The sequence below is a fragment of the Chiloscyllium punctatum genome, chromosome 6 (genome assembly GCF_047496795.1).
Source record: "Chiloscyllium punctatum isolate Juve2018m chromosome 6, sChiPun1.3, whole genome shotgun sequence".
Taxonomy (NCBI): Eukaryota; Metazoa; Chordata; class Chondrichthyes; order Orectolobiformes; family Hemiscylliidae; genus Chiloscyllium; species Chiloscyllium punctatum.
The window spans coordinates 44,863,403-44,879,872 of record NC_092744.1 but is presented as its reverse complement, the minus strand read 5'-3'; positions in this window follow the sequence as shown (position 1 = coordinate 44,879,872).

Sequence of the window (16,470 nt, the reverse complement as noted above, 5' to 3'; positions counted from 1 at the left end):
TGAGGGAGCGGTGGTGAAGGAGGCCCAAAACCTCCATGTCCTCGGCACAGTGGAAGGGGGAGTTGAAATGTTGGGCCACGGGGTGGTGTGGTTGATTGGTGCGGGTGTCCCAGAGATGTTCCCTAAAGCGCTCTACTAGGAGGCACCCAGTCTCCCCAATGTAAAGGAGACCGCAACGGGAGCAACGGATACAATAAATGATATTAGTGATGTGCAAGTAAAACTTTGATGGATGTGGAAGGCTCCTTTAGGGCCTTGGATAGAGGTGAGGGAGGAGGTGCGGACGCAGGTTTTACAGTTCCTGCGATGGCAGGGGAAAGTGCCAGGATTGGAGGGTGGGTTGTTTGGGGGCGTGGACCTGACCAGGTAGTCGCGGAGGGAACGGTCTTTGCGGAAGGCGCAAAGGGGTGGGGAGGGAATATGGATTATGCAGCTGACAATACTACTGTATGCCATTAGAGATCGCTTGCTTCACATTTCTACTTCCATGAGAACAGAAGTACAAATTTTTGTAAATAGGCTTCATAGCAACAGAGCAGTCCCACGATTTTATGGTTGCACACTTACATAAGATCTTGTTATATAGATCTTACTTGGGCGCAAGCTGATATAGGCAAGATGGTACTACTATCCTCTCCTTACATTGAGTTTCAGATTTGGTTTGATTGACTGGAATACTAGGAACAATGAAAAGGCCAGGATGGTCATACCATTGATCCTGCAGCTGTCAAAGAGAGACTGAGATGCAAGATAACCTAGAAATAATTTTTGCTGATGTAAGTATATAAGTGTTTAATAGTTCGTAATACAATTTTGTATCATCTATTTTGATATCGTGGGACCTTTTATTCATACAGAAGCTTGTCATGCCAATAAATTGGACTTGTCCATTTATGTTGCCAACTGTAATTTCCAGGCTAAGAAGTTACAAATGCCATGATTGTTTTGAAAAAAAATGTTGTAAAAGCATGAGTAATAAGGACTAATTTAAAGGCTATAAAATTGTTATAGTAATTGTACTGATAAAAAGTCTGAACTTAGAACTTGAAAAATGTAAGTTCAATACCTTTCTGGTAATTTAATTTTGATTTTTAAAATCATGGCAATATAAAAAAATCTGTAAAAGTGATGAAGAATGTGACCTCTAAAAAATCCAGACAGTTCACTAAAATGAGTTTTAAGGAACAAAGTAAACTGTCTTCAGTGGGTTGTCTGTGACTTTAGTCTGGCACCAATGCAATGGCCACCACTCTGAACCACCCGAGCAAATCACATTGTGGTATAAACTCACTGCAACAGTGCAATTAACAATGGACAATAAATATCAGTTTTGTTAATGATAGCCGCATGAATAAAAAAAAACAGATCAAGAATATATGCCAGCAATTTTACACCCACTAAAATGAACTGACAGTAAATTATGGGGAATATGTTCCTGTGGTTGACTAGATGGACTATTAAGACATATTTTAGATAAACTGATCAACTTATTTCAAGCTTTATACATCTTACTTAAAAACTGTTTCAAATTATTTTTCACTTGTTCACAGAACATGCATGATTCTGGTAACACTAGCATTGATTGCCCTTCCAAATTTCCCTGGAGAAGATGCTGGTAAGCTGTCTTCTTGGACCACTGCTGAAATTCTGCGAGAAAGGGAAATCTGAGACTCAGACAATGATGTAGCTCTGAGTCAGGGTGGTTATGACAGGAAAGGAGCTTGTAGGTGGTAGTGTTCACTTGCATTTGCTGTCCTTGTCCTGAAAGTGGCTGAGATCTCAAGTTTAGAAGGTGCTGTTGAAGGAGCCTTGATGAGTTACCTCAATGCAATTTATAGATAGCACTGTGTGAGAGTGGTGATGGAGTGACAATCAAATCAGCCGATTTGTTCTGGATGATATTGAGTGCTGAGTGCTATTGGAATTGCACTCAACCAGGAAAGTATAGATAATTTCATCACTAACCTGATTTATGTCTTGTCGATGAATGACACAGGGAATTTTACATATAAGTGTCCAATAACTGCTGCTAGAGTTGTCTGGGCTATAAAAATGAGCAATATTTTTCTTCTGCATTGAAGTGCAAGGTGTGCATGGAGGTTTTGTACTTGAACTTTGTGGGCATCAATGATATGTTCCTCACGTAGTGACTCCCATTGTGGATGTATTTAGGGATATTTCATTAATTCGAAAATGACTTCCTTTGGAAGTTGAAAAGCTAATGCTTTCAATAATTTTGAGAAAATCATTAAGTTTGAAACATTCTATAAGCATTAATGAATGGCTTGTCACTGCACATTGCCTAAGGTTGGCAAAATCGCAGGGTGATTTTTACAAGCCAACAAATGATATCATAGTGAACATTTTATTTCATCATGTCAACTGCAAAAGAACTGCCTCATATCCAATCAGAAGACATTGAGAAAATGATGAAGATAGTCCATCAAATGACATAAAGAGTGAGCCAGTTGCAGAGTGGACTTTCAAATAGATTAGCATAAGTTTATTCAAAGTCTGAATGAGCCACTTAATTGTTATTTGCACTCATTCCCTTCAGATTGCTAATATTGCTAATAAAAGCTATTTTTTTTCCTAAATTAATTAAAAACTATTATAAGTTATCTGACCCTTCGTGGAGATATGAGCCAAAAAGGTTAGCACAATGACAGAATGTCTCTTTCCCAGAATTGAAAGAAGATCATCAAGATTTCCATACTGCAGATCTGGAGAGAGATGGCTGAGTTTGTGAGTTCCAGCAGCATCACCTTAACAACCTGGATTCAATGCAGAAAATACTTCAAAGATCTGTCAAGAACAAAAAGATTGCCCAACTCTTTCTTTTTTCTTCCCTCTCCACTTTACATCTGGAAACAATCCCTTACTCTCTTCCCTCAACACTCTAAGTAATTCCCTCGCCTGTATCTCATCCTTTTCCACTAATCAGAAAGACATATTATATCACCTCCTGTTCTCATGCCAAACACACACACTTCTGGTTTGCTGCCTTCACAGCAGCAACTCTCAGCAATTTCTTCTCATACAGTAACAATCGCACAGCTAAGAATTCCCATCATGACTCCTCCTTCCAGTTACATTCATCACTTCAACATTCTGCATGCATTCTGCTCCTGCTCCTTCCAAGTATTTCCACCATATGCAGAAACCCCATATGTATGCATTCTCCTTAATTTTCTGTTGCCCCGCAATAATTCATGACCTCCCTTCCTGCAGCAAAAAGCAATACATCACACAAGGGAGAGGATAACCAGTTTCATGGCTCTCACCAAGATAGAGCAGGAGGCATTGGATATCAATATCCCTTCAAGAGCAGTGAGCTGCCAAGACTGGTGCTTTGATTCAGAGGTAGGTCCATCTGATACTTGTATTCCTTCATATTCTTAAAAAAAAAGACATTTGCTTGTGCTTGACAACTTTAATATGAATTTTGAAGCCAATACTTATTACTGTTGCACATATATATGGTATGATAACTCTTGTGCATTTTCTATTTTTACAGTGTCCTTTCAGCAATGTTCTCTAAGGACCTGTAAAGGAGGAGAGCTCTCAAGGTTCCAGAGTTTTGTGCTCATTTATTCCATGCAGGAAAATAAAAATCAGAGTGCGACCAGCAAGAGTGTGCAATCACTGGGAGTTGAGCTAAGTGTGGGAGTTTAGGCAAGGAAGGAGGCATTGTTGTGTCTTGCTCCAGTCATTTTTGCAAGGGGCTGCTTTGTGTTCAAGATGCTGCTATTTAGATTTAAGAAAGGGCTCATCTAAAAATCAGAGTTTGATGGGGAGGACGAGGAGTAACAAGGTAAGGGAAGACCTTTTTTTACCCTGAATCTGCTAGTTGTTAAAGGGGCAGGGGTGGCAGTCGGTGGAGTGGTTTATTCCTCCTGTCAGATGTGTGAAATATGGAAGCAGTCGACTATCCCTCATGACTAGGTCTGCAGGTCGTGTCTCAGAATGTATGGATTAGTTGGAATGTTGGAAGCACTGAGGAGTATACAGGAGCAGAGAGTGTGATATTAACTTCAGGGAGGTGGTTACACCACAGGTATAGTCAGAAAGATGTGTCCACCAGGAGAGGTAGTCAAATAGTGCAGGAATCTCCAGTGTCCATTCCACTCTCAATCAAGTGTACAGTTTTGGATACGATTGGGGGGGGGTAGCCTCTCAATGGAAAATAGCAGCAGCATCCAGGTCTTTGGCATCCCTTGAGAAGTGTCATGGAGTTTGAGTAAACTAAAGAGGCAAAAAGGAGACATGAGATAGCTTTGGCAGATAAGGCTAAGGAGAATCCAAAGAGATTCTACAAGTATATTCAGGACAAAAGAGTAACTAGGGAGAGAATAGGACCCCTTAAAGATCAACAAGGCAATCTATTTGTGGAACTATAAGAGATGCGTAAGATCCTCAATGAATATTTTGAATCGGTGTTTACTGCATAGAAAAACATGGAAACAAGGGAACTCGGAGAAGTAAATAGTGATGTCTTGAAAAGTGTCTTCATTACAGGAGAGTTGCTGGAGGTCTTAAAACATGTAAAGGTAGATAAATTCCTGAGACCTGATCAAGTGTATCTTAGGACACTGTGGGTAGCTAGAGAAGACATTGTAAGACTCTTAGCAAAGATATTTGTATCATCAACAGCCACAGATAAGATGCCAGAAGACTGAGGGTGGCTAATGTTGCGCAGTTATTTAAGAAAAGTTACAAGCAAAAGCTAAGGAACTACAAATCAGTGAGCATGATGAACACGGTGGATAAGTTGTTGGAGGGGATTCTGAGAGATAGTATCTACATGCATTTGGAAAGGAAAGGACTGATTAGGGATAGTCAGCTTTGTGCATGGGAAATCATGTCTAACAAACTTGTTGAGTTTTTTGAAGAAGTGATCCAGAAGATAGATGAAGGCAGAACAGTAGACATTGTCCACTTGGACTTTAACAAGACCTTTGACTAGGTTTCACATGGTAGACTGATCATTAAGGTTAGATCTCATGGGATCCAGGGAGAGCTAGCCAATTGGATACAAAATTGACTTGATGATAAGAGATGGAGGGTGGTAGTAGAGGGTTGTTCAGACTGGAGGCCTGCTTTGTAATGCAAGTATCAGTTCTAAGTCCATTGTTGTTGATCATTAACATTCACAATTTGGAATACAATATAGGAGACATGGTTATTAAGTTTGAGTATGACACCAAATTGGTAGTATGGTGGACAGTGAATAAGGTTATCTAAGAGTACAATGGAATCTTTATTAGTTGAGTCAGTGGCCTGAGAAGTGGAAGATGGATTTTAATTTAGATAAATATGAGGTGCTGCACTTTGGTAAGACAAATCAGTGCAGGAATTACACAGATAATGGTAGGGCCATGGGGAGTGTTGTCAAACAGGGAAACCTAGCTACATCGGTAGGTAAGAAATACATTTAGGTACCTAACTGTAGGTACATAGTTCCTTGAAAGTGGCATCCCAGCTAGACAGGGTAAGGAAGGAGGCATATTGTATGATTGCCTTCATCAGTCAGAGCATTAAGTGTAGGAGTTGAGACATCATGTTGCAACTGTACAAGACATTGGTGGGGCACATTTGGAGTACTGCATACAGATCTGGTCACCCTGCTATAAGAAGGATATTGTTAAACTGGGAATGGTACAAAAAATACTTATTAGGATATTATGAGACTAGAGGACTTGAATTATAAGGACAGGCTAGATAGTCTAGGAAGTTTACGAAATCATGAGTGGCATAGGTAAAATGAATAACCAAGGTCCTTTCCCCAGGATAGGGGAGACCAAAGCTAAATGGCATAGGTTTAAGTTGAGAGGAGAAAGATTTAAAAGGGGCCTGAATGGCAATTTTTTCACATACAGGGTGGTGCAAATATGGAATGAACTACCAGAGGAAGTGGTAGAGGCGAATACAATTACAACAGATAAAAGACATTTGGACAGGTACATGGATAGGAAAAGTTTAGCAGGATATGGGCTAAACGCAAGCAAGTGAGACTAGTTCAGTTTAGGAAACCTGGTCGTCATGAACAAGAAAGGTGTGTTTTCATGCTGTATGACTCTATGACTCTGCAACTTAATGGAATATAGGTAGTAATTCACATCCTGTATTAACAAGTTACATTTGGTGAAGCAGCAAACACAAATGATCAGAAGTAGATAGTGGTGGCGAAGATAAGAGGGTAGGCAGATCCCCACTGCTTTAAGAAGTCCAGAAATTCACATTCAGGAACTCAACCTTAAAAAGAAAACTCCTTACAGAAAAGACAAATGTCCGAACAGCTGCCTAAAACCGAGCACAGGGCGGTCATGTTCCTGTCGGGTGTGCCCACAGACAAGATGAACATTACTGGAGTGAACTTCATTCCTATTCACACAAACGCCTGTCTGAGATTCCAGTGCCTTAAGGTCCAGTTACTTAAGTGTCGTCTACTGACTTCCTGCAGTTTTGTCAATCCCAAAACTCTGTAATGATTGGTCTGAGGAAATAGGGTATTAGTGACCTGCTTAATGTTCCACTGCAGACCGGATCAGGAGGATATAGGGTTGTGCCATGTAAGTCACCAAATTAATAAGTAAAGATAAATCAAAGGAAGTAACCAAATGGCAACAAATTTGGATTCTAAATGCCTGAATTAAGATTAGAAGAGGAAGGAGAGATTGGAAGGGGTTTAAGGAGTTCCAAACCTCTGCGGTCTGAGGGTAGATTAACATCCCAGAAGAGTGAATGTTGATTTTCACTGATCAATTAAAAAAGGGAAAATACAGTAGTTTGAATTTCTCAGTTCATGTAATTGTAAGAATAATGTTAGCACTTTGATTTTTAGTAGTTTAATGTATTTTGTCAAAGTTAGTCCAGAATATGTATGGGACCTTATTTGAGTTTGGATTAAACTATAATTTTGAGGAGATTGGAAAAGAAGGAAGATTATGATGAAGAAAGGGGGGGGGGGGCAAGAGTTAGAGCAGAGAGCAGGAACTCTTTGAGGACAAATCTTTTTCTTTCTGTATCTTACCCAGTAATGTGAGAAAGGCAACAGAAAAATGCGGTCAGATTTGAGAACAATGTTCTTACACATAGGTTTGTTGAAGGGAAAAGGGGCACACTGGCTTCTTGGAGGCTGCTTTCATAGTGGAAGAAATGTGACACACATTGTGCATTGTTCATAGCCTACGATACAAACAGAACGGCTTCACTCCATCTGTGCACTAAGAAGTGTATGCTGACTTTGAATTCCAACACAAAGACTCAATATAAACACAACATAGACTGTAAACAGACAGTTTGCATTTTTGTGAGAGCGGGATGGTTTTTAAAGCTCTTGGTATTTCCAATATCCTAACCTCAAAGCTCTACCAGCTTACTTTAGGAAAGGAAGGAAGTGCAAATAAATGGTGTGCACTGCACACAAAGCTGAGATCCCAGTGAGTATGAAAAAGGCTGTGGAAATTACAGTAATACTTGGAGCTAGATCAAACCTGTACGGAAAAAGAAAAGCAAAAATGGAACTGGAGAAGTAAGATGATGATTGGCATGCTTGTTGTAATGCTCAGAACAAAAGTTTCAAGTCTTTTTTTACATGTACCTGCTAATCAAATAAAAGGGTAATGTTTTAACCTCATCCTAATTAATTTTACATCTTATGCTAATAGTCATATTGATATACACTCTGGCGTATTACAAGCAATTTACTGAAAAAAAGTTTCCTTTTAACAAAATTCTATAAAACATCTGCTTTATTCCTGTGTGTCCATTCATTCTCCTACATTCTTTTATGTGAAAGGATTTTCCTGACGTTAGCATTCCAGCACAGACATGGGTTGAGACAAAGGCAACATTCCATGTAAGTGTACTTAGAGGGATGACTTGAGTTAAAAGGTTATAGATGGTTTTGCAATCAGTCATTAGACAGCTTCCCATGCTTTAAAACAAATCTTGTTATTTTCATTAGGACTTCTTCTGAAGGCATCTTTTTTTATAGACAAATAGTTTGTGAAATTAACAGGCACCTGCTTTGAGGAAAGGCAATGAAGTTTTATTGCAAGTTCATGCAAGTGTATAAATTGAAGGTCACGTTTCATCGGAAGGGGGACAGCAATTACTAACACTTTTTTGTTGTTGACTAGTAAAGTTGCCTTAATCTTGACCCTTTCATTCTCCTTTGATTGTAGAGTGCTAATTTTTACAAGCTTACAATCAGCTTGTAACTTGGAAAACATACACACATAAAAGTGCCTAACATGATGTTTGACCAAATGTTTATTCATATTTTATCCCTAACTAACAGACTGAGAATGTAGAAAACGTGTTTTGATCATTGAGAGTGGGAGTCAATGGGGTTCATTTTGTTTGACTGTACATTGTCCCAAAAATCTGCCTACGTTAATATTAGACAATTGTGCAAGTAATTATTTGAATCTTTTATTAAAAAATAATGAAAGGTGTAAAGACCATGACTTTTTGTTTTTGTGCTTTTTAAAACTGTGGACTGAAATGAGAAATAACTCATATAAAACCAAGGATTTACAAGGATTGTTTCAAGAAACTTGGTATCTTTAGTGATTCCTGCTGGAACCCGCAGCTACATAACAAATGTGCGGATGAATGGAGCCCAGGGATGGTTTACAAGTGAAGCTGTTTGGTGCGGATTAGTGGATTATCATTGACAAGGTCCTCTGCCTGCCAACAACAAGATGATTAGTTGCCAGTTTGCTTGGGCTGTGAGCAAGACAGAGATTAGCTGGGAAAACCAGAAGAGGATCTAGTAAATGTGAGAGTCAAAAACTCCCTCTCACTCTCAACTCTCTGCAGTAAACCACTTTAAATCTGAGGAAAACCAGCTTATCTTTCCTTCAGCAGGTGTTCCAAGTCTGACTTTGAATTACTAGGAGAAAATGAGGACTGCAGATGCTGGAGATCAGAGCTTAAAAATGTGTTGCTGGAAAAGCGCAGCAGGTCAGGCAGCATCAAAGGAACATGAGAATCGACGTTTCGGGCATAAGCCCTTCTTCATCCCTGCAGTCCTCACTTTCTCCTAGTTGATTTTAACCTACTGCAAATCCTCTTGCAAGGATGCCTTCCTTGAAGAAGCTCTCTTCCTTCCTCAACAAGGATCTCAGTGAGTCCCTCTCTCACTGCACCCCCCAGGTCATCTCCTCTGCCCTGAAGCTCTTCAGCTACGTCCTCAAACAGACTCGCTACCACAGCCACATCTCCTTCCTCAGCACCTGTCTACGGAACTGACTGACCCCGCATGGACTCCAGATTCCTGAATAAGGGCTTATGCCTGAAATGTCAATTCTCCTGTTCCTTTGATGCTGCCTGACCTGACTTTGAATTACATAAATCAGAGGTTTTTTTTTTGGAAATGAATCAATCATCATGTATTTCCTGAAAACCAATGGAAACATTTGAAAAAAGGAAGATCAAGGAGAAACATTTCATCATAGAATCCCAACAGTGTGGAAGCAGACCATTCAGCCCATCAAGTTCACACTGACTCTCCAAAAAACATCCCACCCAGACACACTCCATCCTTGTAACCCTGCATTCCCCAAGGCTAATCCACCTAACCCACACATCCCTGGATACCATAAGCAATTTAGCATGGCCAATCCAGCTAATCTGCAAATCCATAATAAATAACCCAACAGATTTTGGCAACAAAGAGAACAGTTTTCCCTCTGCCCATGAGTTTTTATTTCCTGTTTCTGTCTGTCTGTATGTGTGTAAATGGAAGTTGGGAATGGTGATAGTGAGGGGTGAGAGTAGAGAGAGGTCCTAGACACTGACAGCCAGCCAGAGAGCTGTTTTAACGAAACTGAACAATGTCACAAGGGAGCAGGTAGGTAATTGTCGAGTATCTCCCTAATGTCGCTTGTAACTGGATGTTGATTTACATTAAAGCCACAAGTACAGCTTAAAAACATTTAATAGCAAATTAATATATATGAACTTCAAAACTAAATATTTTTGCTTGATAGACCTAAAGGATTCTGGCTACTTGCCTGACATAAACATGAATAAGACTTTCTAGTCTATAATTAATTAAAAGTAAATATAAAATAAAAGCAAGGGTCCATAATTTATTTAGTTCAGATGTGTTCAGAGGGGTCAAGCACATAATTTATACATTCTGCACTGTGTGGGAAATCCTAGATGCTCCTGTCAGGCAGGATGAGCATGTGTGAAAGATGTACCTCTTAACCCTTACCCTATTGTAACTGTGAGCAACTCAGACTCTGGGTTTTGGAGCGTGAACAGAGGGATCTACGCTGCACTCATGAGTTTTATGAATATCACATTTGAGGATGGGTCACCCCACAGCTGAAGGAAATGTAGGCAGAGAAAAAAAATGGGTGACTGCCTGACAAAAGAATGGAACCAAGCAGATAGTGAGAAAATCCTTCAAGTGCATCTCACTCTCAAACAATGTTTTGACCTTGGAAAACAGAGAAAGTGAGTGTTTCTCTGTGGAGGTCAGCCAGATAGGGGCGTTGGTGAACAGCTAGAGGTCATGGTCCATGTTAAGATCACTGACATAGGAAGAAAGAGAAATGAGATCCAGCAAACCTACTTTAGGATGTTAGGTCAGTAGTTGAAAGCAGGAGGTAGTAATCTCCAGATTACTGCTAGTGCCAAGAATAGGAGAGAGGAGATGAATGCATGACATGAAAGATGGTTCAGGATAGAGGGCTTTATGCTCCTGAGACATTGTGACTGTTTCTGAGGTAGCTGAGACTTTTACAAGTTAGATCTGACCAACATCATCATATGGATGCTTGCTAATGCTGTTCAGTCTGATTTCAATTCGATTCACAGAGGGTAGGATTCTGACAAATAGTTCAGAGGGACAGAAGCTGAGATGGAATTTGGAATTAAAATGTGAGTAAATGAGTCTGGAAGGCAGAGGAAATGGAAAGAAGTGAGTTAAGGAAGGCTGCGGGAATATACTTTAAGGCAAAGCGATTGGAGACCCAAGGGCACAGGTAGGCATATGGAGTATGATGTCATAGCTATGACTGAGACTTGGCTGAAGGATGGTCAGGATGGGCAGCTCAATGTTCCAGGTTATATAGTATTCAGGCAAGGTAGAGTCAGTCTAAAAGAGGAAGAAAGTGTTACATATTTGATCAAGAATCAATTATCACAGGGAGGACGGATGATTAATGAGGATCATCAAATGAGGCCATATGAGCTTCAGTTCCCTAATTTTCTTTCTGCTGCATGAATCTCTGAAGTCCATTTGAAGCAATGATTTCTGCATTATGAAATCAATGCATTGGCATACTGATCAGCAAGTGGGACCTTCAAACGGCTGTACTACCTTGCAGCCGAACAGCTTAGATATAGCACTGCATTCGAGTCAATGTAAAAATGCATGAGGGGAAAACATGCTATTGGATGTGTACTATACTCCCAGCTGGGAGAGATAGTGGGTCTGGTCATAGAGATGTACAGCATGGAAACAGACCCTTCGGTCCAACCCGTCCATGCCGACCAGATATCCCAACCCAATCTAGTCCCACCTGCCAGCACCCAGCCCATATCCCTCCAAACCCTTCCTATTTCCTGGGCCTGTTTCCACACTGTAAGTAATCTAATCTAATCTAATCTAAGGTCCCTTTGTATGTAATAAAACTTCAGAGAAGTGTAAGAACATTAAGGAATAAATAGTAGGAAATATTAAATGGATAGTTTTAGTCTGCAAAGTCAAGAGGGAGCAAAATTCTTAATTGTATCCTTTTTTAGCCAGTAGGTAGAAAACCCAATAAAGAAGTGGACCTAATGTTAAGAAATGAGTCTGGGCTAGTGGAAGGAAAGCATTTGAGGTACTGATCATGTAAGTATAAAATTGGAGGGACAGGCCACTTGCAGCACCCTCTGAACATTTGATTCTTTCCCAGAGTTAAAATTAGGGATTGAAGTCCTCAGTTTTACAAAATGATATCTATACAAGTATGGCTTGAAGATAGTTGTGTCCAATGGTGAAATTTTACACTCGGTTTTTCAGTCCTTTTGAGAAACAAATGATTAATTGTCTTGTTTTATTACTTAAAAATATCAATATAAATCTAGTTTTCTTGTATGAAAGAACTCAAGCTATGGTGAGGTGCTGTGAAATCTTAAAATATCCTAAAGTGCATGAAAGCAATATATTATGTTTGAAATGTAGTCATCACTTTTATGTAAGAAATTGCAGCAATCAATTTCATGCAATAAGGTTCCACAAAAATTTCAACAACTCCGGAATCTCATGTGACTTGATTGAAGGAGCAGTGCTGGCCAGGAAGCTAGTATAAAGACATAGAAGGAGTAGGTCATTGAGCCCATCAAGTCTGCTCCACTATTCAATGAGTTCATGGTTGATCTAATGATCTTCAATTCAACTTTCCCGTCTTTTTCCCATAACCTTTAAATTCCTTCCTGATTAAAAAGTCGATCTCAACCTTGAATACGTTTAATGACTTAGCATCCACAGCCATGTGCAGTAAAGAATTCCAGAAATTCACTACCTTCAAAAAGAAGAGATTCCTCCTCATTTCTGTCTTGAAAGGGAGACCTCTTGTTCTAAGATTAGGCCCTCTGGTCATAGGATTCTCCCACAAGGGGAAACAATATTTAACTTGCCATTCAACATTTAACATCCAACCTGTCAAGTCCCTGAAGAATCTTGTATGTTTCAATAAGATGACACCTCCAGCAAGCACTATGTCAGTACTGTAATGAAGTGACAATTTATGCTCAAATCTACGGGGACCTTGATCTATGGCTTTTTGCTTCAGAAGGAACAGTATTACTGACAAAACCAAATTACAGCCTGTAGGTGTAGATTGCAGAGATTGGTTTCACTTGAGTAAGAAGGAACAAAAGAAGTAGATTGAAATACAAGCAATTTTGAAAAATTCTATCACAGTGACAGAAGAATTGCAGAGAATTGTTAACTCAAAGAAAAAAAGATATTGGGGTGAAGTCAGCCAAAGTTTCATCTAGTAGTTAGTTGAGATCTAGATCATTGTGACAGCTTCCACTTTCAGTTTGATACAGACCTAACTGGAGTAAGAAGTGGAAACGTTTTGTTTTTAAAAATACAGTATCATCTTTCAACTATATGTTAAAGATAGCCAATCAGTAAGTGACTTTAACATTAAAAACTCATTTAGGGGATAGAAAAAAAGAAGGGAAACAAATCAATGCTAGTCTTGATACAAAGTAGAAGATTAAGAAAAACATACAATGCAGTTGATTTTTAACCTTGAGTGGTTTGGAGGCGTGAGTGTGCAGTGGGCAAACAGGGAACAGCCAGTGTGTAATACATTTCGGCTGGCTTAGGTTTCAGATCCGTGGCATTTCCAAATACAAGCCTCACTTACAGCTGCAGCCAAAATCAGATGAAAGGAGCAGCAGGCAGGAGGGATATTTGGATGGTCAGAGGTCAGTGGCTAACATAAAAGGAGACAGGTAAATTGGAAATGTTGTGTAAGGGCATCAAAATACTGCAGAACTTTAACAGTGATGCCATGGACCTGCACAACATTGAGCATAAGCAGCTCCATATGGGCAAGTGTCAGACCACACTATTTGACCAGAAAGATTGAGAAAGCACATGAATACAGAAAGAAGACAATTCAATAATTTCCTAACATAATTATAGACAGATTCTGAGGGTCCATGCACATCAATTGGCACATCAATGCTTTGTCGACACATTTCCTTCCCATTTCCCCAGATGCTGCTGCCCATGGACCTTGAAATAGCGGATGGAATAATTGGAGTGTCCTGTCTATGGAACAACCTCCAGCTGTGTGCTTGCATTGCCCCATCTCCTTGAGAGGACAGGTCACTTGGACAGGGGTCAAGCACCTTTTGGTCTCTCATTTTTGACTCCCTCATCCAGAGAAAAGACCTTGTCTATTTACCCTATCCATGCCCCTCATGATTTTGTAAATCTCTATAAAGTCACCTCTCAGCCCCCGACACTCCAAGGAAAATAGTCCCAGTCTATTCAGCCTCTCTCAATAGCTCAAACCCTCCAACCCTGGGAACATCCTTGTAAGTCTTTTCTGAACCCTTTCTAATTGAACAACATCCTTCCTACAGTAGAGAGACCAGTACACACAATATTCCAATAATGGCCCAACCGATGTCCTGTACAATTGCAACATGACCTCCCAACTCCTACACTCAATGCAATGATCGATATAGCTGTGAAAATTTGGCAACAAAGTGCCTACCAGAAGATGTTCCTTACCCTAATGTCAATAAAATACCCACCAAGGTGTCAGTATCTGACCTGGTGGGGTTTGCAGGAAGCAGCTATACCGATACTTCCTCTGAGACATTTGTCTCTCTTCCTGGATGGTAAATGAGGGCATATGTTATGGAGCTGGTCTCTTAATGGTGAACACTGTGGACATATATTGATTAGATTAGATTAGATTAGATTACTTACAGTGTGGAAACAGGCCCTTCGGCCCAACAAGTCCACACCGCCCCGCCGAAGCGTAACCCACCCATACCCCTACATCTACATCTACCCCTTACCTAACACTACGGACAATTTAGCATGGCCAATTCACCTGACCTGCACATCTTTGGACTGTGGGAGGAAACCGGAGCACCCGGAGGAAACCCACGCAGACACGGGGAGAACGTGCAAACTCCACACAGTCAGTCGCCTGAGGCGGGAATTGAACCCGGGTCTCCGGCGCTGCGAGGCAGCAGTGCTAACCACTGTGGTGGTTGCCTGCAGGAGACAAAAATTTGAATTTCTCATGACCAAAGGGAAGAAGTTGTGGCCTGCCAACATTAAATGCACAGTGACAGTAATGGAAGAGTTGGATATCAATAAACAATACCTTTATTTGGTTGCCAGGCCATTGATGTTTTGGAATCCTCGCAGGAGCATACGAGGTCTTCACCAACCAGTGGCACAATCCTCTCCTTGCATAGGGTGAGGACATTAATATGCAGTACTCGACCACCTTTCTTGGCCTTTACAGACCATTTTAGGGGCTAGTTCTCTTGGAATCAGAGAAAGGAAAGGATTGAGTGACGTGAAAGTTGGTGGCACATCTGTTGGGGGAGAAAAGTGATGAGGTGTCCCAAGTAAGTGAGGAGGCAGCATAGATGGTATGCAGGGTGAGGGGGAATTGGATGGGTGTGTATGATTGAGTGAAGATATTGCATGCAATTGTAAGTATGGTAGAGCATGAACCTTTGTGAGAAGTGGGTGCAGTCATAGTCATACTGAGTGTGAGGTAGCAGAGAGAAGATGATGGCATTTACCCTGGCAAAGCGGAAAAGGTCATTCACCTTCCTGCATTGTTAGGCATTTCTATGCAGCATGGAGATTCTGCTGACCTTGTTTGCAAATTTGGACCAGGTTGGGGGTATCTGGTGTTGTTTTCTTTTGTATCAACTCATCCACATGCACCTCCTGATCCTTATCAGATACAAATTTCCCCTTCTCAGGCATGTCTGAGGAGATTGCCTGCAAAAGTGTAAGGCATTTCCAAATGGGCAATTCCTGAACTGATGTGAAATGGCCTTTTAAATGCAGCAGCATTGCCAAGGGTGCCAATATATCCTGGGACATCCTGGCAGTTGTGAGTACTGGGAGAGGTGGGCGAGCATTAATTGAGAGGAGTGCCATAGTGGTGTGGCATGTAGTTAATGGGGTGAGTTTGGGATGAAAGCATGAGATAACTCATGAGACCTTATGTAGAGAAACCCTCCATTAAACTAGGTGGAAATTATACTTTGAGCTGAACCCTACCAAACTTTAGCAGAATGTTGTATCAAACCACATGAGAAAAGAATGGGAAATGCTCAGCATGACCTCATAATGGTAGAATGGGATGGGAGTGACGCTTTGGTGAACTCAAGAGAAAGCAGGTTTGACTTTCCTTGTCAGGCTTGGAAAATAAATACTCCTTCTACCCCCTTAAGGAAGGTTTTACGCTTAGTTTGAGAAGCCTCTTCTGTCTGAAGTCGATCTGTTGATCTGCTTCAATCTGTTAGGAAACTAGGTGACTCCTGCAGCTGAAGCACACTTGGGATCCTATAAGAAGATTTACATGTGTATAAACGGCCCTATCTACTTTTGCTGATCACTTCATCCACTTCAAAAGCTAATTTCATGTATAACACAAACAAATCAACTTCCAGTTTCACCAAAAGCCTTCATTTTAATGCCAACCTACCCAGTTTCTGGGGTGAAAAGGGTTTGAGTTAGTGGCTGCTTTTGATGTCGGCAGGTTTACCAATACTGTTATAAGCTGAAGCTGAAATCTATTGTAATCCTAATAGTTTATTTGTAACCATGACTTTTTCCTTTCAAATATTGAACTTTTCTTGCCTCAAATTTATTTTGATTGGTGCACCTCTTCTCTGAATGTCAAAGGTACAAGCAAAATATAGTACTCTGACTCAGTAAAATGAAGTCTTGCA